Genomic DNA, 24,584 nt, shown 5'->3' with positions numbered 1-24,584 from the left:
CTTTGCAGCCGGAGCTCAACCAATCACGCGGTCCGTAGACCGTAGCTTAGCAGCCAGCAAAATTCCAAAAAGTCCTCACACGTACTATTACTCGTGCCGTAGGGCCTGTCCGGCGTCCGCCTCTACAAGAACAAGACCACGTCGCATAGTAATGCACCCGTGCCACGGAGCTCAGCTCAGTAGCTCACCATGGAGCTCTTCCACCTCTACACGCTATGTGCCATCCTCATCGTCTCTTCCCTGTACCTCTGCTTCTTCTTCGCCGGCAGCCGCCGCAACCTTCCCCCGGGCCCCCGCCCGCTGCCTCTCGTTGGCAACCTCCTCGACCTCGGCGCCCACCCACACCGCTCCCTCGCGCGACTCGCGGCGCGCCACGGCCCGCTCATGGCGCTGCGCCTCGGGTCGGTCACCACGGTCGACGCATCCTCCGCGGACGCCGCGCGCGACGTCCTCCAGCGCCACGACGCCGCCTTCTCGACGCGCTCCGTCCCGGACGCCGCCCGGGCGTGCGCGCACGACGAGCACTCCATGGCTGGCTCTCGCCGGGGAGCCCCCGGTGGCGCGCCCTGCGCAAGGTGTGCTCCGCGGAGCTCTTCGCGCCGCAACGCCTCGACGCGCATCAGGCCCTCCGCCGCGGCAAGGTGCAGCGGCTCGTGTCGCACGTGGCCGGGCTGGCGTGCCAAGGCACGGCCGTCGACGTCCGCCGCGTGGCCTTCACGACGGCCCTTAACCTGCTCTCCTGCACCATCTTGTCCGCCGACCTTGCGGACCTTGATGACCGCGGCGCGTCGGGTGAGTTCATGGAGGTGATCGAGGAGTTCCCGGTGGCCGTCGGGGCGCCGAACTTGTCGGACTTCTTCCCGGCAATCGCGCCGTTGGACCCGCAGCGGCTGAGTGAGGGTGTTCACGAAGTTGCACGCCATTTTCGACGAGCAGATTGAGCGGCGCATACAGGAGCGCGCCGCCGGGGATCCACCCAAGAACGACTTCCTGGACCTGTTGCTCGACTACCGCGGCGCGGAGGACGGCCGGGGCTTCGATCGTCAAACGCTGCTGTCATTGCTTACGGTAACTCCTTTCCCCATTCCACCACGACATACAACGCTGGGTGTTTTGGTGCTTCTTCGGGTAGACGAGGTTTTCTACACAAAAAGTATCAACACTACAATACCAAATGTCCAAATCAGTTCTATTATTAAATTAAATTCATCATAGAATATATCCATATATTATATTTATTTAGTTTTATAAAAATTTTCCGTACGATATTTTGATAAATTTGTCCAAATTCAAACAAATTTAACTAAGAACAAACCCAAGTACATTCAAATTTGGAACTGAGGTATACTGAATAGCTACCACTAAAGGAGAAGCATTTTCGAGGTGGAAAACTTGTTCATAGAAGAGAACTGCCCCTGGAAACTTGCTTCCACTTTGTTCATTTGGACGGTGCAAGCTTTTGCTTCGCTCTAAGAGCATCTTCATTAGATTAAGAATAAGTGATCCAATTTTCGTACAATCAGGAATAAAAGAGATTAAAGGCAAAAATCAAGCTTTAACACATCGTCTTTTCAATCCCATTTCTCTATATATTTTTCCTCAATTGAGAAAATCACCACCTCAATCCATAAAAAAAGGAGAAGAAGCGACATTTTTCTCAATCCCCTTTCTCTATTCCTCTCTCGCTAACCTCCAGAACCAATCGGCTCGGTTTTAATTTGAGGCAACATCGCGATCCACACGCTTGCTCTTAGAGAGCGGTCCTCACTTCCACCACCGCTAGTCCTCCTCCCTTCCCCCTCCGGCATCTCGCTGTATTGCTCAAGTTTCTTGGTATTGGGGTTTTATCTTCTCCTCCTTCCCGGCGACGACGAGGGAGCAGGGTGGATTCGTTTTCTTCATGGCGGCTCTGTTGAAGATGAGGACGATAACTACAGAGTCAGCAACTTCCTCGACATGACGACATGGAGACTTAGTTTTTCAAACGGCGACGTCAAGGTGGAGATGATGTCGCCACAATGGAATAATTTCCTCCAGTCCCTTCTCTGTTTTGTTGTGGTTAGATCTAACCACGATGAAAGACTAGGGAGAATAAATTTTAGATTAGTCTTTCTTATTCTTCGGTGGCAGCAAGAAGAAGAAGGAAGACACATGAAAGAAGAAGTTTCTCAACTCCATGTGCAGGAATGATGGTCGTCGTTCGTTGGGCATATGTTCTCAGGCCTTTTATCAAGTGTTTGCCTTTACGGTCATCTATACGAATCGTCATACACGTTTGGATTTGATATTCGAAGCTATCCAAGCGTGCGTACAATATAAATGGAGACCATTTCCGTAACGATGTACTCAACTGTAATCCAATATAACTCTTCTTTTCGTAAAAAAAATCCATCGGCTCGGGCTGCCGTTGCCCTCTCACCGTGCCCTTGCGCAGCCCCGCTCGCCGCGAGCCACCCGCCGTTGCTGCGCCACGCCCCACATCGAGTTGAGCCCGTCCGCCTCGCCTGCACCCCCATGTTGGGCGAGTTGCCGCCGCCACTGCCCGCACCCGCTGAGTCTCGCCCACTGCTGCTCCATTTGCGGGAGTGCCCGCTTGCGGTGTATACATGAGAAACGAGATGAGAGAGAAAGGAAGAAGGGAGAAAAAGGAGATTTATGTAGCATGTCAGGCTCACATACAAGGGATGATATTTAGCTTGTTCGTCTGCAGGAAAAAGTCGTTGCTGCAGCCTGCTGCTGCCACTACAGAGATTTGAAAGAGGAAAAAAGCTACAGCTGCAGCAGCAATGGTTTTTTTTTTCAGCAGCCGAACAATCCAACTTTTATCAATTTTCTGGAGCACATATTCCCTATATACATAGTAATCCAGTTTTCTCAATCGCTATACTAGATTTTAGGAGAAATGGGAAAGGGGATCTGGTGAAGATACTCTGACATCATTAGAAGAAGGCTAAGTGTTCGGCTGATATGTATTATTTACTGTTCATGTTGAAAAACACTGTTCATAATAGAATGTTCTGAAAGAAAAATACTGCTTCGGCTGGAAAAATAAGCCGAACAAACCGACTTCTTTCCCGGCCGAACACAGCCTTAGGCAAAAAATCCTAAACAATAGGGGCAAAACCCTTATAACTGTAGGTTGTAGGGTTATGAGGATGCTACGCTAGCCGGAAAACAAAAATTTCAATCTCATAAACCAAGATCTACTGCTAGTTATAGATCACGGGATTACCACTAGACGTGCAGGTGCAGCGGAAGCGACTCGATGTAGTCGAACGCGTCGTAGCAGTGCCGTGCAGTTGCGAGGTCGTCCGTCCGTCCGTCCCCTTCGTGCGGTTCGTCCTTGTGTTCCAGATGCAGCACCTCCGAGGTATCCACACGTACAAGGAGGAAGCGTTGCACCACGGAATGCTAGGTCCGCGAGGAGCAGCAGGTGCGGGCGTAGGATGGGCGGCGACGGCTGCCAAAAGGCGTGGATTGATTTGCCCCGTTGCCCACCCCACATATTTATAGGCGTCCCTAATGAGCTCCCGAGTTGGAGGCCCATTAGTAACCCTAAGCCTTGTCTAATTCGGATCCAATCCGAACTAAGCTTCCAGCCCCTTAAGCGTGCGACTCTATGAGTTCACACACACATAGACATGGCCCGAGTACTCCTACTTGGCCATTAGTTGATAGTGGCCTCTAGCAAGGCATGTCAACTCCTATGCGTACGCAAAGATCATATCAGACGAACCACCATAAAAACACATACTTGTTATTCCCTTGCCTCACGATATTTGGTCCAACTCATAGGTTAACACTTAACCCAAGCACGGCCATGCATTTCTTGATCTAATCATTAGAGTGATATCTCTCTCATATATATAGAGGGGCAAATTCCATCTTGACTGTCTATGTCTCATAGCATGTTTCCCGATAAACCCGAAAACCACCTTTATAACTACCTTGTTATGGAGTAGCGTTTGATAGTCCCTGAGTAGGTCGTTTCACATCTTGAATACATACAACAATCTCAGGTCTAAGAACATAACGTACATGATGTGAATAGAGATAATAACGATATCTCACGCTGGGTCAGTCCAGCCTCATGTCATACATGTGCCCATATTATTAGTTTGACATCTCCATGTCTATAACTTGTGAAACATAGTCATCAACTAATAATGTGCTGATCCATTATTCATGTGTGTCCACACACGAACTCTGACCAGGGACAATATTAGAATAACCATTTAAGTAAAAGAGTTTTACAAACAATTCACATAATTGCTAATCGATACAGATTGTCTTTAATGAAAATTCAATGAACTCATAATATATCATAGATACAAGGCAATATAATCATCTCCATGATTATCTCTAGAGCATACTCCTAACAATCTCCCACTTGTACTAGAGTTAATCTCGAAGATATCTAATACCCATAGCTCTTATGTGCACCTCATGCTTAGGCTGTGGAAGAGCCTTTGTCAAAGGATCTGCAACATTCAAATCTGTGTGTATCTTGCACATCTTGATCTCATCTCATCTAATGAACTCTCGAATAAGGTAAAATTTCCGTAGTACATGTTTGCTCTTTTGGTGATTTCTTGGCTCCTTAGCCTACGCAATTGCCCCATTGTTATCACAATGTAGATTCAATGGGCTGGACGCATTCAGAAACACACCAAGTTCAATGAGGAACCTCCTCATCCAAACACCTTCCTTCGCAGCTCCAGAAGTTGCAATGTACTCGACCTCTGTTGTAGAATCGGTCACCGTCTCCTGCTTGGAACTTTTCCAACTTACAGCACCACCATTTATTGTGAACACAAAACCTGATTAAGACTGTGAATCATCTGTGTCAGTTTGAAAACTAGCATCGGTGTAACCATTTACAACGAGCTCCTCCTCACCTCCATAGATTAGGAACACATATTTAGTTCTTCTCAAGTACTTAAGAATGTTTTTAACAAGTGTCCAATGACTCTCTCATGGATCAGCTTGGTACCTGCTCGCAACACTTAGAGCATATGAGACATCTGGGAGAGTACATGTCATGGCGTACATGATGGAACCAACTGCCAAGGCATATGGAACCTTACTCATCTGCTTCCGCTCATCAGCTATCGAAGGACACTGTTTATCGCTAAAGCGCATACCATGTGACATAGGCAAGAACCCTTTCTTGGACTGTTCCATGTTGAATCGTTTCAACACCTTGTCAATGTATGTATCTTGGCTTAATCCTATAAGCCTCTTCGGTCTATCTCTATAGATCTTGATGTCCAAAATATATGCTGCTTCTCCTAAATCCTTCATAGAAAAATTATTATTCAATGAAGTCTTTACGGATTGCAACATAGGAATGTCATTCCCAATCAATAATATATCATCCACATACAAGATCAGAAATACAATAGCGCTCCCACTTTCTTTCTTGTAAACACAAGGTTCTTCTTCATTCTGACGAAAACCAAACCCTTTGACCACTTCATCAAAATGAATGTTCCAACTCCGAGATGCTTGCTTTAACCCATAAATGGATTTCTGAAGCTTTCATATTTTTCCAGCATTGTTTGGATCAACAAAACCTTCGGGCTGTATCATATACACGTCCTCATCCAAATTTCCATTTTAGAAAGGCTATTTTAACATCCATCTGCCATATCTCATAATCGAAATAAGCAGCTATTGCTAGAATGATCTGGATAGATTTAAGCATCGCTACCAGCGAGAAAGTCTCGTCATAGTCAATTTCTTGAACTTGTCGAAAACCCTTTGCAACAAGTCAAGCTTTATAGATGTGAACATTTCCATCCATATCCTTTTTCTTTTTATAGATCCATTTGCACTCTATGGGTCTAACCCCATCAGGTGGGTCAACCAAGTTCCAAACTTAATTGTTTCCCATAGAATCTATCTCGGATCTCATGGCACTTTGCCATTTCTCAGAATCTGGGTCCATCACTGCTTCCGCATAAGTCGTAGGTTTGTCATCGTCTAACAATAACAAATCCCCATGCAACTCATGGATTCTTGCTGACCTTTGTGGTTGTGGCGGTGTTTCTATTGCTACGGGTATCTCAACTTATTCTGCTACATTAGCATCACTCGTAGAGTCCTTCCTAACTGGCTCATCTTGAACTTCTTCAAGATACACCTTCTGTTCACTTTTCTCTCTTTTGAGAAACTCTTTCTCTAAGAAAACACCGTTCCGAGCAAGAAACACTTTGCCCTCTGATCGGTTGTAGAAGTAATACCCTAAAGTTTCCTTCGGATATCCTATGAAAAAGTATTTGTCTAATTTGGGTGTTAGTTTATCTGTCATAAGTCGTTTGACATAAACTTCACAACCCCAAATTTTCAAAAAAGACAAACTGGGACTCTTACCAGTCCACATCTCATGTGGTGTCTTAACTACTGACTTAGATGGTACCCTATTCAATGTGAAAGCGGCTGTTTCTAGAGCGTATCCCCAAAATGATAACGGTAGGTCTGACTGGCTCATCATAGACCGAACCATGTCCAACAAAGTCCGATTATGTCGCTCGGACACGCCATTTCTCTGAGGTGTTCCAAGTGGCGTAAGCTATGGAACAATTCCACAACTCTTTAGATGATTGCTAAACTCGTGGCTCAAATATTCGCCTCCACGATCAGATCGTAAAGCCTTAATTTTCTTGCCACATTGATTCTCTACTTCACTCTAAAACTCCTTGAACTTTTCAAATGTCTCAGACTTATGTTTCATTAAGTAGACATAGCCATATCTACTAAAGTCATCAGTGAAGGTTATGAAGTATTGGAATCCGCCTCTTGCTGTCGTACTCATTGGTCCGCATACATCAATATGTATGAGTTCCAGCAAGTCTACCACCCTCTCAGGAAAACCTGTGAAAGGCGTCTTGGTCATCTTGCCTAGCAGGCAAGCCTCACATGTCTCATATGATTCAAAATCAAACGAAGTTAAAAGCCCATCAGAATAGAGCCTCTTCATGTGATTCTCACTTATATGACATAAACAACAATGCCACATATAGGTAGGACTTAACTCATTAAGCCGAGGCCTTTTAGCACTTATATTACAGACAGGAGCATCTTTAAGATTTAAAATAAATAACCCATTCATAATAGATGCAGAAGCCACAAACATGTCATTTTTAGAGATCACACAACCATTGTCTTTACTCACAAATGAATAACCATCCTTCATCAAACATGAAGGTTGAAGGGACCGTGACGCCTAAGAGGGGGGGGGGGTTGAATTAGGCAACTTAAAATTCTAACTCCAAACAATGGCCTCTTTTTCTACCTCTAGCAAAACCTATGCAAAAGATAATCTATCTAGATGTGTAACTACGGTTTTGCTAGTGTGTTGCTATCTCTACCGCAAATGATGATAATATGATCAATGTAAATGCAGAAGCTTAAAGAGCAAGGTAGAGATATGCAAACTCCCGTCGATGACTCCGGTATTTTTACTGAGGTATCGAGAAGCGCGCAAGCTTCCCCCTAGTCCTCGTTGGAGCCCCTCGTAAGGAATCCCTCGCAAGGGCCAAGCTCCTGGTCGGGTAACTCCGTGGATAGCCTCGGGCCTTCCCCACGCGCAAGTGGGTCTCCGATGTGCCTTCTGGCAAGCCTCTCCCGGATACTTCCCGCCGTCTTCACTATCAAGCTTCCGGCCGAAACGCCGCGGGCCTTGTTCCCTTCGGTACACGGTGGCGGCCGCACCACAAACGCGGTTGGTGCGATCTCGCAAGACTTCAAGCCCCTCCGATGTACAACACTTGTGCTCGCAAGCATGGGGTGGCAAGAGGTATGCAAACCTCACTAACACTAGGCAAACACCTAGAGCAAGCGCATGAGCGGTGGTCTAATCAACCTAAGCACTTCGCAAAGCACTTATGCTAATCACCTAATAACACACTAAGCACTATGCATGTGGAGATCACTAAAATGGTGCATCAACACCCTTGGTATGTTTCATCAGCTTCACACACTTCAAATGGCCGGTTGGGGGTTGTATTTATAAGCCCCACTGAGAAAGTAGCCGTTGGGGTCGAACTCCCACAATTCTGCTACTGACCGGACGCTGAGATCGTCCTGACCGGACACGTTTAGTCGTCCCGACTGTTGCAGCCATGAACTACCGATCGGACGCTGCCAGTGTCCGGTCGCCTGCCACCGGACATGTCCGGTTGCAGTTTCGCGTGCCTGGAACCTCTCTGTACTCGATCAGACGCTGTGTTTCTGCGTCCGGTCGGTTGCCGCTAGCGTCCGGTCCTCGCGTCCGGTCGCCTGTCTGCCGAGCCACCGGTCCAGCGTCCAGTCGCGCTTTCAGCATCCGGTCCAGCGTCCGGTCGCCTCTGCGAGCTCGTTTCTTCGCGATCTTGCGTACGGCTTGGTTCCTATCTTCGTGCTTGGACTTTGCTTGATATTTTGGGTCTTCACTTGTGCTTCTAATGTCTTGCTTGAGGTGTTGATCATCGGATCATCACGTCGCCTTTGTCCAAGTCACGTCTTGCACCCTATTGGACTACAAAACAGACACTTGCAAATTCATTAGTCCAATTTGGTTGTGTTGGTCATCAAACACCAAAATCCAAAGTAAATGGGCCAAGGGTCCATTTTCCTTACAAAGGTGACATAATGTTTTGACTTAAACTAGGAACAAAATAACAATTATTCAATTTCATAATAAATCCTGACGAGAGGTGGAGTTGCATCGTCCCGACGTTCAACGCAGCAACTCTTGCATTATTGCCCACGCGGAAATCAACTTCTCCCTTTTCCACGCTTCTACTTCTTATCATTCCCTGCATCGTATTGCAAATATGAGCAACTGATCCGGTATCAAATGCCCAAGAATTAATATAAGAATTAGCAAGGAAAATGTCTGTAACATAAACAACAAGTGTATAAGCTGTGGGAGTACCTTTACTGCCGTGATCCTTAATGGATTCTAGGTACAGCTTGCAGTTCCTCTTCCAGTGACCTTTCCCATGACAATGAAAGCACTCAACATCAGCAGGTGGTCCAGCCTTGGGCACAGGTGGGTTTGGCTTAGAGATCTCATCTTTAGCCTTGTTCTTTTTCTTCTTCCAAGAATTGCCCTTCTTCTTAAACTTAGGCTTGTTTTGGACCGCCATCACATGGCTACTGCCAGCACCTTTCTTGATGGCAGCCTCTGCTATTTTAAGCATGCCACATAACTCATTCAAGCCCTTCTCCGCCCCATGCATATGGTAGTTCGTGACGAAATTTCCATAGCTGGGCGAAAGAGACGTGAGAATAAAATCAGTAGCTAATTCAGGGCCAATTGGGAAGCCCAGCTTCTCCAACCTCTGAGTGTAACCAACCATTTTAATCATATGTGGCCCAACTACTGCGCCCTCTGCTAGCTTGGTTTCAACAAAAGCCTTTGAGACATTGAACCTTTCAGTCCTGACTTGAGTCTAGAACATATCATTGAGCGCCACGATCATATCGTGCGCTGCATGGTTATTGTCAAACTGCAACTACAGATCTAGTTCCATACAAGCAAGCATAAGGCAACTCACTTCAAGATCAGCATCACATGCTTTCTTGTAAGCATTTTTCTCTGCAGCAGGTGCATTATTAGCAGGCTCATCTGGTAATGGGGTGTCTAGAATTTCTTTCTTTTTCTTAGCCCTGAGAACAATTCTCAGGTTGCGGATCCAATCCGCATAGTTTGTTCCATTCAACTTATCTTTCTCAAGAATTGAACGCAAAGTAAATGGTTGATTGCTAGGTGTCATTTATCTACAACAAAAGTAATGCAAAATACTAAGACAATATATCCAAGATAGAGTAAACAATATTAAAACTTTAATATAATCTACTCCCACTAAAATCAATATCCCTCTATTGAAACTTAGTGATTCAAGACCCACAACTAACAAGTCTACTAGTGAGCTTTAGCATCACAGCTAGAAGACATGGTAGATCGGTAAGCAACTCTTTGCTAATCATATCACATATGACTCTTGTTGTTGGGCAGCATCTCTATGCTTTGATGCCCAACTACTCATGCTCCAAGGTCCCTAACCGTTAGGATGACCTTGTTCAAGTAACCAACCCTTCTGCTATAAGTATCCGATACGAACCTGTCTAGTCAAGGAAAACTAGTGGCACCCTAATTTCATAGACCCACCACCGATTGTACAAGACACCTGATAGTGCAAGGTTTGGGGAAGCATTTTAACTTAAACATTGCCGAGGGATCGTTCTACTTCACCATCGTATATAGACAAAAACATTATCGCACGTGAAAGTAGAATATAGTAAGAACGACATTAACACAAAGATATGACATGGTATGGCCCAATGTTCCTTTGGGGATCTCCATCTCCATCTAACTGTTCCTCATGATGATTTCCATCTCCATGATCCATGTATGCCATCCTTCAGTGATGAGTCCACCAAGACTAGCTATCACTAACGCAAGGCAGTGAAGAAGATTACATAGTCGCGGATAGGATCATCACAGTTTGGCACGCAGGCCATTACATCAATTTGACAATATCTTAGTGGCTCCAGCCATATTGTCATACTCACGACATGCAAGCCGTGAATTAATTACATACATGCATCACATATGCATAAGGGCTATACCAGTCACAAATTCCTACAAAACAGAGTTAACCGATTCCGACGTCTAATCTTAAAATGCCGAAAACACTATCTTCCCGATCTTTTTTCGCAAATCTAATTTCAGCGAAACTAGCAATGCCGATGAGAATCGGATGTAAATTTGTTTTCTCTACAATTTTCATATAGAATTCGTCTCAATCCGATGTCGTATGCAAAAGTTATGGCTATTTTACCGAACAACACTTTTTCTTGCACCCCGACGCCCGGCAGTAGATCCAATCTATCACTGTTGCGCATCACATGCGCTCGGCACTTGACCTAGGTTTGATTCGATCAATCTGATTGATCTCCATCTTGCCATGACTAGATTTGCATGTATCACTTAACTCGGATGGCGAAATTCCGACCGGTACGAGTAGATCGTTACAAGACCAACACGGTAAAATCACGAACCATGATCAGAGACTCATCTACAACCATGCATATCTCCATACGCACTCATCCGAACCTATAACGATGTAGTAATGGCTCTGATACCACTGTAGGGTTATGAGGATGCTACGCTAGCCGGAAAACAAAAATTTCGACCTCATAAACCAAGATCTACTGCTAGTTATAGATCATGGGATTACCACTAGATGCGCAGGTGCAGCGGAAGCTACTCGATGTAGTCGAACGTGTCGTAGCAGTTGCCGTGCAGTTAGTTTTGCATGATGTTGACATAGTGTCAATCTTGTTATACATGATAGAAAAAATGTAAAGAACATGTGATGCTTCAACTCTTCTATAAATCAGTGAAAGCATCTAGGCTCCTAGTTGGGTTTCGGTGATTAATGACAATACGTGATTACTGTGACTAACGTGTGTTTTGCAGAAATAATTGAGTTAGGTCACTGTAATAGAGATCAATTGGGCAATCAAGGTTGTCATGCTCCTACGATGGAAATCATTTCGGTTTTCAAAGGATGGACGACAAGGTTAAGGATGAATTAGTTCTAAGTGTTGATTGGAGTTGGAGAGATACTTAGAGTACTTTAGGACTTTGTTTTTCTTTCAGCCATACTATTAAGGGGGTATGAATGGGTAGCTTGACCTAGGTGAGTCTAGTGAGTTAGGTGTGGTGCACACTTGTTAAAACTAGCACTAGGTAGCTCCATAACAGCCCTTTGATCCATTGGAGCAAACTTCATTCACAAATGTTTGAGAGTTGGAAGTGAATGGAGGGTCAAAAACTGACCGAACGCTGGCTCCGGTGTGACCGAACGCTGGCTCAGAGTCCGATCAGTTCATTTGACCAAGGTGAAAGCGTCTGGAAGTGACCGGACACGGCGAGGTCATTGTATCGGATGCTGAGGACCAGCGTCTGGTCGACTCTAGTAAGGTCCCAAAGAGAGAAAATCCTAATCGGACGTGTCCAGTCAATGCTGATCGGACGCTGATCAGGTTCTGGTTACTGACCGGACGCTACTCAGCAAGTGACCGGACTCTGGAGGTCCAGCGTCTGGTCGACATCAGTAAGGTTCCAGTGAGGAGAAAACATGACCGGACACGTCCGGTCAACTCATAACCACTAAAGCTCGGGGTATACTGACTGGTGCGTTCGATCAACATGACCGGAGCGTCCGGTCACCCCGCAGAGGCACATAACGGTTTGTTTTTCAGCCAATGTTATAAATACAACCTCCGCTCGTGTGTGGGGGTACTTTTGCTCATTCCAACAGCTGAGAAACACCTTAGAGAGTGTCAAGAAGAGCAATGTCCAAGTGAGGTGATTAAGATTTGAGAATCCCAAAGAGAGCCCTCATTAGTGAAGATCAAGAGTAGCAAAGTGTGCATACACCTTCTCATTAGGCTTGTCGTGGTTAAGTAAGAGTTCGTGCTTATTACTCTTGGTGATCACCATCACCTAGACGGCTTGGTGGTGATTGGGAGCTTGGTGATCATCCAGAGAGCTTGTGGATAACCCAAGCCAAGTTATAAGTGGTTGTTGGTGATTCACCATGACAGAGTATCAAAGAATTAACCCATAGAGAGTACTTGATCCTTGTGCGGATCAAGGGAGAGCTACACCCTTGCGGGGGTGCTCCAACGAGGACTAGTGGGGAGTGGCGACTCTCCGATACCTCGGCAAAACATCACTGTGTTTCTCCTTCTCAACTTACTTTGAGCATTTACTTTGAGCAATTCAATTCTTGTCTTTATATTCATAGAATTGCCATGTTAAAGTAGGATTGGAACATAGGTTGCAAGTCTTTTGTGCGGTAGAACAATTAGCAACACTTTCTAGGCAAAGGGGTTAATTGGGCTAACCATAGGATTTAATTATTGCAAAGAAATTTAGAATTAGCCCAATTCACCCCTCTCTTGGGCATCTTGATCCTTTCAATTGGTATCAGAGCCTTATGCTCACGTATTTAGGCTTAACCATCTAGAGCAAGATGTCTCACGGGGATAGACATCCTCTTATCTTTGAGAGAGATGACTTTCTTTATTGAAAAATTCGCATGGAGACATATCTAGAGGCTCTAGATGTTGGTATACTTAGAGCCGCCTCACAAGGCTTTCTAAAACCTTAGGATGCTACTAACCTACAAGGCGATGAGGTGAATTACGAGAAGTGGAATGCAAAGGCTCGAAACACCATCTTTAGAGGCCTTTACAAAGATGTGTTCAATCGCGTGAGGAACCACAAAGACGTCCATGCACTATGGTCGGACGTTTGTGCGCTCCATGAGAGAACTAAGAGTGAGCGTGAGGAATGCTATCATCTTATCATGAAAAAGCTCAACTCTTTTAAAATGCTTCCTAAAGAATGTGCTAATGAAATGTATTCATGTTTAAATGTTCTTATAGAGAAAGTCAATGGGCTTGGACTCACTCAAATACAACCATCCGATGTTGTAAGAAAGATCTTGAGTGTCCTTCCCATTGACAAATATGGACATATTGTGACCGTGCTACATCAAGGTGATCTTCTCACCGCTACACCAACACAAATCTTGAGAAAGATTAATGCTCATAAGATGTACATGCACATCACACCACAAGATGGCTCATCCTCTACCAAGAAGAAAGATAAGGACTTAGCATTCAAAGCTAGTGAAGAGAAGGGCAAAGCAAGACTTGAGTATGAGAGCTCAAGTGATGATGAAGTTGATAATGAAAGTCTTGCCCTCGTGGTGAAGAAGACCACCAAGATACTAAAGAAGCTCAACAAGAGTGGCATCAAGTTTGATGGCAAGAAGAAGAAGTTCTTTACTAGTTCTAGAAGGAAGCCAATCTCCGAGATGGATTGCTATAATTGCGGAGAACTTGGTCATCTAACTCACCAATACACAAAGCCCAAGAAAGACAAGTTCAAGAACAAGAACAAGGGCAAGAAAGATGACTCAAGTAATGAAGATAAAGATGAGAAGAAAAAGAACAAGCCATACAAGAAGAGAGATGGCAAGGACTTCCACAAGAAGAAGAAGAGTAGAAAGGCTTACATCGTCGCTGATTGACTCACGGACATTGATTCATCTAGTGGATCATTCGATGATGATAGTGACAACGAGAAGGTGGCCGCCATTGCTATTGACTCATCATCTTCACCGCCACCACCGCCATCATCCTCTACACACCTATACCTTATGGCCAAAGGTGAACGAAAGGTATCACATGATGATGATAGTAGTGGTGATGATCATGCTCATAATGATGATAGTGATAGTGATAGCGATGATGATGAATATGAGTCACCTACTTATGATGATCTTGCTAAATTGCTAAAGAAATACACTAAGATCATTATAAAGACTAGAGCTAAAAATGAAAAGCTTGAGATTAAGAATGATTCTCTTTTAGCTAAATGTGAGATAGCCAAAAAGGCTAGTGTTGAGCTTAGAGAAGCAAATGATGCTATGTTATCCAAACTCAAGAGCTCAAATCTTCTAAGAAAGAGCTTAAAGATAAACATGATAAACTTGAGTGGGTGCACAAAGAGCTCATCACTAGCCATAACAAGCTAAAAGATGAATATACTACTCTCAAGATTAATCATGACAATCTTGTTATTACTCAAGAATTTTTACCCAATAAGCCACATGATGCTACTAACGATGTTGTTAAGATTGATATAGCTATATCATGTGATGATTTAATTGATGAGAGCATTGAACAAGGATCTAGTGGCAAAGGCAAGCAAGTGATTGAGTGCAATGACTATGATGAGTATGTCAAGCTCAAGCATGACAATGAAAAGCTAAAGAAAGAATTTGAAAAGTTCAAAATCCACAACACCATTGTGCTAGAAACTCTTCATCATGATGGCGACTTGATTCTTGAGAATGAGAAGCTAAAAGAAGAAAATAAGAAACTCAAAGAAGAGAGAAACAATATTGCACTCAAGGAAGATAAAAGTAGTGATGCACTCAAGAAAAAGAACAAGAAGCTCAAGTTGGAAAAAGAGCATCTCAAGATTGGATTGAGCAAGTTCACTAGAGGCAAGTATCTTCAAAGTGAGCTTCTAATGAACATCATTATAAAGATGGATAGAAGTGGCATTAGGTATATGGCAAACAAAGAGATGAAGGCTCAAGCTCAACAACAACAATCAAAGCCAAAGCCAAAGCTAAAGAGATGCTTTAAGTGTGGACAAGAAGGCCACTTTACTTATGAGTGCCAAACTCCACCACCACAACCCTTGCCCAAGCATGCTAGACCCTTTGCCTTCAATGCTCACTACATGCTTAGAAAGGATTCTAGTGGAAAGATGAAAGTGATGTTCTTAGGACCTCCAAATAAGAATAGGCCTAAGAAAATTTGAGTTGCAAAGTCACTTGTTGAGAAGGTGAAGGACCCTCAACAAGTTTGAATTCCTAAAGCTTGATCTCTTGTGTGTAGATGAACTATAAGATTGGTGGAAGTCATTGGATTATTGATAGTAGTTGCACACAACATATGACCGGTGATCCTTGTATATTCACCTCACTAGATGAAGAAGTAGATGGGTAAGAAAGAATCACATTTAGAGATAACTCAAAGGGCAAGGTCAAAGGATTGGGTAAAGTGGCAATATCAAATGATCATTCCATCTCCAATGTGCTATATGTTGCTTCATTGAGTTTCAACTTGCTATCTGTTGGACAATTATGTGATCTTGGTTTCCAATGCTTGTTTATCGAGAAGGAGGTTGTTGTATCCAAGAAGGATGATGATCATGTGATATTCAAAGGATTTAGATATAACAACCTATATCTAGTGGCCTTCACCTCTGAAGATGCAAACTTGAAGACATGTCTATTCACCAAAACAACACTTGGGTGGCTATGGCATAGAAGACTTGCTCATGTTGGGATGAGCTCACTCAAGAAGCTTATGAAGAATGACTTGGTGAGAGGGTTGAAGGATATGAAGTTTGAGAAGGACAAGCTTTGTAGTACATGTCAAGCCAGGAAGCAAGTTGCAAATACCCATCCAATAAAAGCTTTCATGTCAATCGCAAGAGTGCTAAAACTCCTTCATATAGATTTATTTGGACTAACAACATACAAGAGTTTGGGAGGAAATTTTTATTGTCTTGTGATTATGGATGATTATTCAAGGTATACATGGGTATTCTTCCTTCATGATAAATCTGAAGTTGCATCTTGCTTCAAGAAGTTTGCCAAAAGAGCACAAAATGAATTTGAAGTAAAGCTCAAGAAGATAAGAAGTGATAATAGGAAAGAATTTGACAACACAAACATAGAAGCTTATTGTGATGAAGTTGGAATCAAACATGAAGTCTCCGCAACATATACTCCTCAATAAAATGGTATAATTAAGAGGAAGAACCAAACATTGATCACTCTTGCAAAAACAATGCTTGATGAGTACAATACCCCTGAAGCTCTATGTGCAGAAGCAATCAACACCATATGCTATGCATCCAACCACCTATTCCTTCAAAAGTTCTTTGGCAAGACACCTTATGAGTTACTAAATAGGAAGAAGCCGGACGTCTCCTTCTTTAGGGTGTTTGGTTGCAAATACTACATCTACAAGAAGCGGCAATACCTAGGGAAGTTTTAAAGATGTTGTGATATTAGTTTTCTTGTTGGTTACTCATCAAAGTCCAAAGCATATAGAGTATTTAATCATGTCATTGACTTGGTTGAAGAAACATATGATGTAGAATTTGATGAATCTAACGGTTCCCAAGGAGCACATGAGAATCTTGATGATGTAGATGATGAACCTTTGAGGGAGGCTATGAAGAATATTTTGGTTGGAGACATTAAGCCTAAAGATGATGTACAAGTAATTGATCCACTTTCTTCATCAAGTGTGCTATAAGATGGTGAAAAAGATGAGAGAGAAGAAAATAAAGATACTCATATCTCCCATGAACAAATGGTGGTACAAGCACAAGATATTGATACTCCACAACCTCCTCCTCAAGTGGTCCATAGAAGAAATACACCTCTACTTCAAGATCATCCACAAGATCTTATCATAGGGAGTCCATCAAATGGTGTAATAACTCGATCTCAAAAACTTGTTTTATTTATTGCTCATCACTCTTTTGTCTCTTGCTTTGAGCCTACTAAGGTATAAGCAGCTCTTCAACATCCGGATTGGATAAATGCCATGTATAAAGAGTTAAACAACTTCACCCGCAATGAAGTTTGAACTCTTAAAGAGTGGCCAAAAGGTGCAAGAGTCATTGGAACAAAGTGGGTGTTCTGAAACAAGCAAGATGATCAAGGTGTTGTTGTGAGGAACAAGACAAGACTAGTTGCAAATGGGTTCTCTCAAGTCGAAGGTTTGGATTTTAGAGAGATCTTTACCCCGGTTGCAAGATTAGAAGCCATCCGTATTCTCCTTGCATATGCATCACATCATGAAATAAAACTTTATCAAATGGATGTGAAAAATGCATTTTTAAATGGCTTTATTAATGAACTAGTTTATGTTGATCAACCTCCCGGGTTTGAAGACCCTAGATATCCTAATCATGTTTATAGGTTGTCCAAGGCACTATATGGGCTTAAGCAAGCCCCAAGAGCTTAGTATGAGCGCCTTCGGGACTTTCTTATTGAGAAGGGCTTCACCATTAGGAAGGTCGACACCACACTATTCATCAAGAAGCTTGATGGGTATATCTTCATTTGTCAAGTGTATGTTGATATCATCTTTGGATCATCAAATGAAGATTCATGCAAAAAATTTGGGGAATTTATGTCGAAGGAGTTTGAGATGTCAATGATTAGAGAGCTTACATTCTTTCTTGGTTTTCAAGTCAAACAAATAAGAGAAGAAATTTTCACCTCTCAAGAGAAATATACTAATGATCTTCTCAAGAGATTCAAGATGAATGAATGCAAGCCAATCAAGACACCAATGCCAACTAATGGATATCTCGACCTCAATGAGGGAGGTAACCCGTTTGATCAAACTCTCTACCGCTCTATGATTGGTAGCTTGTTATATTTGACCGCATCTAGGCCCAACATCATGTTTAGTGTGTGTATGTGTGCTAGATTTCAAGCAAATCCTAAGAAAACTCATTTAATTGCCGTAAAAAGAATTCTTAGGTATCTTGAGCACACACCAAGCATTGGCCTTTGGTATCTCAAAAGAGCTATATTTGAATTAGTTGGCTATTCCGATTCGGATTATGCCAGTTGCAAAGTTGATAGAAAGAGCACATCCGGAGGGTGCCATTTGCTTGGTAGATCACTTGTGTCTTGGTCCTCTAAGAAACAAAATAGTGTGGCTTTATCCACCACCGAAGCAGAATACATTGCCGTGAGTGCTTGTTGTGCACAAATACTTTACATAAAACAAACTTTGCTAGACTATGGTGTAGTTCTAGATAAAATACCTCTTTTGTGCGACAATAAAAATGCGGTAAAACTTACAAATAATCCGGTTCAACACTCTCGCACCAAGCACATAGATATCCGCCATCACTTTCTTAGAGATCATGTTGCTAAAAATGACATTTCACTAGAAGGTGTAAGGACCGAGGATTAATTGGCAGATATCTTCACTAAACCGCTAGATGAGGCAATATTTTGTAGATTACGGAATGAACTCAATGTGCTTGCTTTTAGTAACTTCACTAAAAATTAAGCTTGTGTTGTCCCTTGCATTGCATTATAATATATAACATGTTTAATATTTTGTAATGCATATAGGGCTTGTCTAACATGGTTAAGATAACCGCCAAAAAACGTGTGAAGAAGCTTAACCTTGGATCAAACTTGACAAGCAACTAGATTTACCTTCAAGTATTGCATTGTATATGTATGATTGTTGTTTGTCGTTTGTCTTCAAATTGCCCTCTTATTGCCTAATTTCTTAAAAAGAATTATAGCCTAAGGCAAAATATTTTGAAAAACTTGAGGGTTTGAGAGAGGTCACTCACATCAGTCCCAATTGGTGTTTATTTGGATCTTATTAGAGTTGGGACTTGATTAGAAACAGGCGGCACGAAGGACTTTGAAGATTCACTGAAGAAAGAGTGACCGGACGCTGCACCGAACTCTGATGTCCAGCGTCTGGTCAGTTCACAGGAGGTAAACTCGCTGCGAAGGAGTGATCGGACTTTGCGTTTCAGCGTCCGGTCAGAAGGCTTTCAGCGTCTAGTTGTGAGGAAGAAGACGAAGGCTGTATTGACTGGACTCTGGCTATGTCCGGTCGGTGTCCACCGGACACGTCCAGTCGCGATTCCAGAGGAATTGGATCTCTCTGGAATTGACCGGACGCTGGGTGGCAGTGTCCGGTCGCTGCCACCGGAGCGTCCGATCAGTAGATTGCGTGCGATTTTTGGACTCTTCTCCGTTTCCTTTTCTGTTCCGTTCGGGGGACCACCTTATAAGCAAATCACCGCGCGTGTTAACCTATTTGCCGTCTTCCCCACGCCGCCAAGCTCTTCTCCACCACCGCATCCTCCTGCGTCATGCCCCTCACGCCCGAGCGCCATGCCGCCACACCACACGCCACCGTTGCTTCTGCCCGCTCTTGCCTCTGCGCGTGCCGCCGTGTTGCCCGGCTCCGTTCCCCTGCGCCGCCACAACAGCTCCACATCCCTAGCCGCCGGATCCACCATGCCGCCTGTCCCGCACTGGAGCAGCCGAAGCTACCACAGCTCCCCACATCACCACCAGTGCCCTTGCCTCCGCGCCAAGCACCACCCAACAACACTGCCGGCTGCAATCCCAAGCCACAGCACCACCCCTACAGTGCCCTAGCTCCATCGCGCTGTGCCATCCATTGCTGGAGTGCCGCTTAGTGCTAACCCTAGCCGTCGATTCGCCGTCACTACATCGCTCGGCCATCGCATCTCCAGTGCCGATGACCCGCAAACCCTAATCTTTGTTGCTGACCTGGTGGTTCCCCGATCCTTTCCTCGTCTCATCATTTTGCCGGATCATCAGGTAGCAAGCCTGTCGTTTCAATTTCGTATCTAAATTGCTTGCTTCCTAGGGTTTCGTATCTTTAGATATATTATATTTATTTGTATATCCTATCTATTCCATCATGTAGCGAGTTGTTGTTGTTGAGGTGTCAGTGGTTGTTGTCAGTTAACTCGGGGCCAAGCTCGTGAGTATGGAACGAGGCCAAGCCTCGAAAGAGACAATTGATCTTTGTCAACGGCAGTTAATACATCTTAGATCCTTCAGATGGCTCGGACGAAGAATGTCGAAGGTGGTCCCGGTGACGAGGATCCGAGGCCCCGCCTCGCCAGCCTGCAGAACCTAAAGGCAAGGCGACCAAGAAGCTGACAGTCAGGAAGCGCAAGTATCCAGATGCAGACACAGCGAGAGCTGCCGCAGTTGCAGAGGCCATAGAGCATGCCGAGAGAGGAGGTGCTCGCAGTGGAGTCTGGATTGCTGATCCACTTTCACCAGAGGCGATGGCTTCACTTCAGCGAGTTGAGCGCCTTCATGGTGGTCCAGCTAGGACCCTCATGATTGAAGGACGGCGTGTTGCCATTGACGAGGTTCAGCCTCAGGGAGAGCCACAGCAGCAGCCTCAGCCCGCATAGCAGACTTAGGAGCCTCAGCTAGCTCAGCAGACTCAGGAGCCACAGCCAGCACAACAGTCTTAGGAGGGTGAGCAGGTCTAGCAGGCTGAAGAGATAGAGCCAGCACCACAGCCACAGTTATGCCGCTCTAGTCGTACTCGTGTCCTAGTTTCACCGAGGCCAGTCACTCAGCGGAGGAGTTCTCGTCCATCGCCTTGACCACAGGGTCCACCTCTAGTGACCCATCGTGACCTGAGGGCCGCCACGGTCAAGCAGGTGCAGTAGCTAAGGTTCGTGGACTTTGAGGTATGGTTTTCATCTAGGAGGGATGAGAGAGCATCAGAGGGATTCTATACACCCCTACAGGAGGACTTCTATAATGCTTATCTGAACAATAGAGCAGTCTTCAAACCACAGAGAGTGTGCAACATAGAGTCTATTGTTGCAGTAGCTAGAGAGCACATTCGCCCCTACCTTGCATATCTGCCGGGGCTGACAGATTTGATTGGACGAACCGGATTATATGTTCTATCTTGGGTTCGTCAGTTCTATGCATCTCTCTGGATTGACCCCCACCACAGGTTTATTCACTTTGCATTCGGTGGCAGAGACTATCGGTTGACGAGCACTAGGGTCAAGGAGATTCTCAGGCTTCAAGAGCAGCCAGTCAGGCTCTATGAGGTGTGCTATGGACAGATCGTACCCCCTAGGCGCCCTCATGGTGGCATGGTACCCCCTACAGACTTGGTACATCACTGCTTGATAGAGCCCTTTGACGAGGGGTCGAGAAGAAACCCTAGTGATCTCACACCCACTGCTCGCGTGCTTGAGACTGTTATGAGGAGGACTTTACTTTCGAGGATGGGATACAGAGAGGGATTGACTCGGATTCAGCTATGGCTTCTCAACTCTCTCATGCAGCAAACAATTTTTGATATCTGGGATCTTTTTCTGTCAGAGATGGAGGACACTATAGCTGAGGGCTTAGAGGTCACAGGCAGCTACCCTATGCTTATAACATGTCTCAGATGATCCGCCACAGTACACCATAGACACCTAGTCAGCCGCGCCGTCGTTCAGAGGTGCTAGAGACTGTAGCCCAGTAGAACGATATTATCAGAGGTATTACAACCACAGAGGAGGAGGAGCTTGCTCAGCAGGAGGGGTTGGTCGCTAGTGAGCTCAGTGACAGTTCTGATGATGACTACTAGCCAATTCCACAGATGCCTCCACGACGACATGATGCTGAGGCCGGTAGCTCCAGTTCAGCGCCACCTGCCCCGCAGACTGACCCCGCTCTTCTTGCTATACTTGAGAGGATGAGGCAGGACCAGGCCAGACAGGCTCAGGAGACAGCTGCTACACTTGCTCAGTTCCAGACTCGGCAGGACGAGTTCCAGCGCCAGCAGCTTGTTATTCAGTAGCAGACACAGGCACTACAGCAGCAGCAGGCTATGCATCAGCAACAGATTCTCATGCAGCAACAGCTTTTCGGGTTCATGCAGCATGTAGTGCAGGCGATTAGGGCCCCACCGCCACAGGCTTCGCCCCAGCTTGGTCAGCCTGCTACCACTTCAATGACTCCAGCGTTACAACCTAGTGGGCTTCAGAGTCAGGGACAGCCACCAGCACAGTATGCTTCACCGACAGAGCAGGTGTCCCAGTGGTTCGCTTCGCCAGTGGTAGCCGCGTGCTCTCCTTCTCAACTTACTTTGAGCGGGAAACTACCTTGCGCGGATGCTCCAACGAGGACTAGTGGGGAGTGGCGACTCTCCAATACCTCGGCAAAACATCGCCGCGTTCCTCCTTCTCAACTTACTTTGAGTATTTACTTTGAGCAATTCAATTCTTGTCTTTACATTTATAGAATTGCCATGCTAAAGTAGGATTGGAACTTAGGTTGTAAGTCTTTTGTGCGGTAGAACAATTAGCAACATTTTCTAGGCACAAAGGGTTAATTGGACTAACCATAGGATTTAATTATTGTAAAGAAATTTAGAATTAGTCCAATTCACCTTTTCTTTTGGGTATCTCGATCCTTTCAATCAGTACAAGTTCGGCAGATCTTTTGCTGACCGCTTAGAAAAAAGTTATATAGTTTTGCACAATGTTGACCTAGCGTTAAATTGATTGGTCTACCTTGGAATGGCCAAATATTTGCTACATACAGACACGGGCTCATCCAGAATATACGAAAGAAAATGTGTGGACGATAGCCATCAAGTAACAAAAACGTGTCAATTGAGAAGAAAAACTCAATTCCGTGGCTGTAAAAGCATGCAACTACTAACTTTGTACCGTACATCTTATTCAAGGACAAGGGACTAACATTTTTCTTCATCCCGGGTAGCTTGATCTCGATAACAAGTCTGATCAACGAGAACCGAAAAAAGAGTCAGGAAATACAACCTACACTGTTGCTTTTCAGTTTTACCATGCATATAAAATCGGTTCAACACACAATTAGGTCTTGTTTGATGCACATGTGTTCATGTCAATCCACATATGTTGAAGTGGATTAAGGTGGATATACATGTATTAAAGAAGGCCTTAAGCGAAATGCATATATACGCATCGCGGCATCGAAATATCTCATTCTACTCTCCGTATTTTTTTTTCCTGCAGGATTTATTCATTGCTGCGACTGATACAAGCGCAGCCACGATAGAATGGGCGATTGCCGAGCTGTTACAGAGTCCCTCGTCGATGGCGAAGGCTCGTGACGAACTCGCACAAGCGATCGGCCCCAAACAAGAGATCGAGGAGTCCGACATCGGGCAGCTCAAGTATCTCCAGGCCATCGTGAAGGAGACGTTCCGCCTCCACCCTCCGGCGCCATTGCTGCTGCCCCGCCAAGCCGAAACGACGACGGAGATCAGAGGCTACACGGTGCCAAAGGGCACGCGCGTCCTGGTGAACGTGTGGGCGATCGGGCAGGGCCGCGAGCTGTGGGCCGAGCCGGAGAAGTTCGTGCCGGAGAGGTTCCTGGAGAAGGAGGAGATCGATTTCCGCGGCAGGGACTTCGAGCTCGTGCCGTTTGGGTCCGGCCGGAGGATATGCCCCGGGCTGCCGCTGGCTGCTCGCATGGTGCACCTGATGCTCTCGACCTTGCTGCACCGATTTCAGTGGAGGCTTTCGGCGGATGTGGAGAGGAATGGAGTGGACATGTCTGAGAATTTTGGGTTGACGCTGGGGATGTCTAAGCCACTCCAGGCTATGGCTAAACCAATTTGAATTGTTGTCATATATATAGGATGCACTGTTTTAAGGCACCATGTGTCCATGTTACCGATGGTTTTGTTGGGTGGTTTAGTGGTTGCTTTTTGGGAAACTCTCTCTGGTTGGGTGATTTAGGGGAAACTTTCGCTGGTAGCACTGTAATATGTAGACCGCAGAATCTCAGAGTTCTATATCATGTTCAGCTCTAAACCTGTAATGACATGTTCCTCTTCCTGTTAGGTTATGAACATGATAAACCACATGATCAACTAGTCCAATAACATGAACACCTAAGCAGCACGCAACGCTTTAAGCCCGGAGCCCCGGACCGCCACGTCTCGGACCAACGGCAGTCACTGATCCATCTCAGCGTCAGAGTTGCTGTCGCGTAACGCGTGCGTGCATGGCTGGTGCGTGGTGCCACCGGCTGCCCGGCTCGATCCGCTCTTGGAGGAGAGACGACGCTGACTGCTCTCTGCTCAAAGCCTCAAACCCAGAAGCAGCGCACGACGGCACATGCGAAGGCGTACGGCAGCCGAGCAGCGCATAGGTGTGGGTGTGGAAGCGTGGCTGGCCCGGAAGCAGCGCTATTGCCACGCCCATGCGTATACATACGTATATACAGCAATGGACCAGCTAAAAAATCACAAAGAAAACAACGAAATCATTCCTTGCACCGTCTGATGCGAAGAAGAATTGGGTCTCGGAGACCTTAGAACTCTGTTAGGCTGTCTTCAACACACGAGATCCATCGTGGAATCCAAACTTA

General features: G+C 45.1%; 1 pseudogene; it reads left to right on the top strand.

The window, feature by feature from the left end:
• Positions 1-96: 96 nt before the first annotated feature.
• Positions 97-24,147, top strand: LOC136540277 (geraniol 8-hydroxylase-like; annotated as a pseudogene).
• Positions 24,148-24,584: the final 437 nt, after the last annotated feature.

The sequence above is a fragment of the Miscanthus floridulus genome, chromosome 2, assembly GCF_019320115.1.
Source record: "Miscanthus floridulus cultivar M001 chromosome 2, ASM1932011v1, whole genome shotgun sequence".
Lineage (NCBI taxonomy): Eukaryota > Viridiplantae > Streptophyta > Magnoliopsida > Poales > Poaceae > Miscanthus > Miscanthus floridulus.
This window is presented reverse-complemented; position numbering and strand designations above follow the sequence as displayed.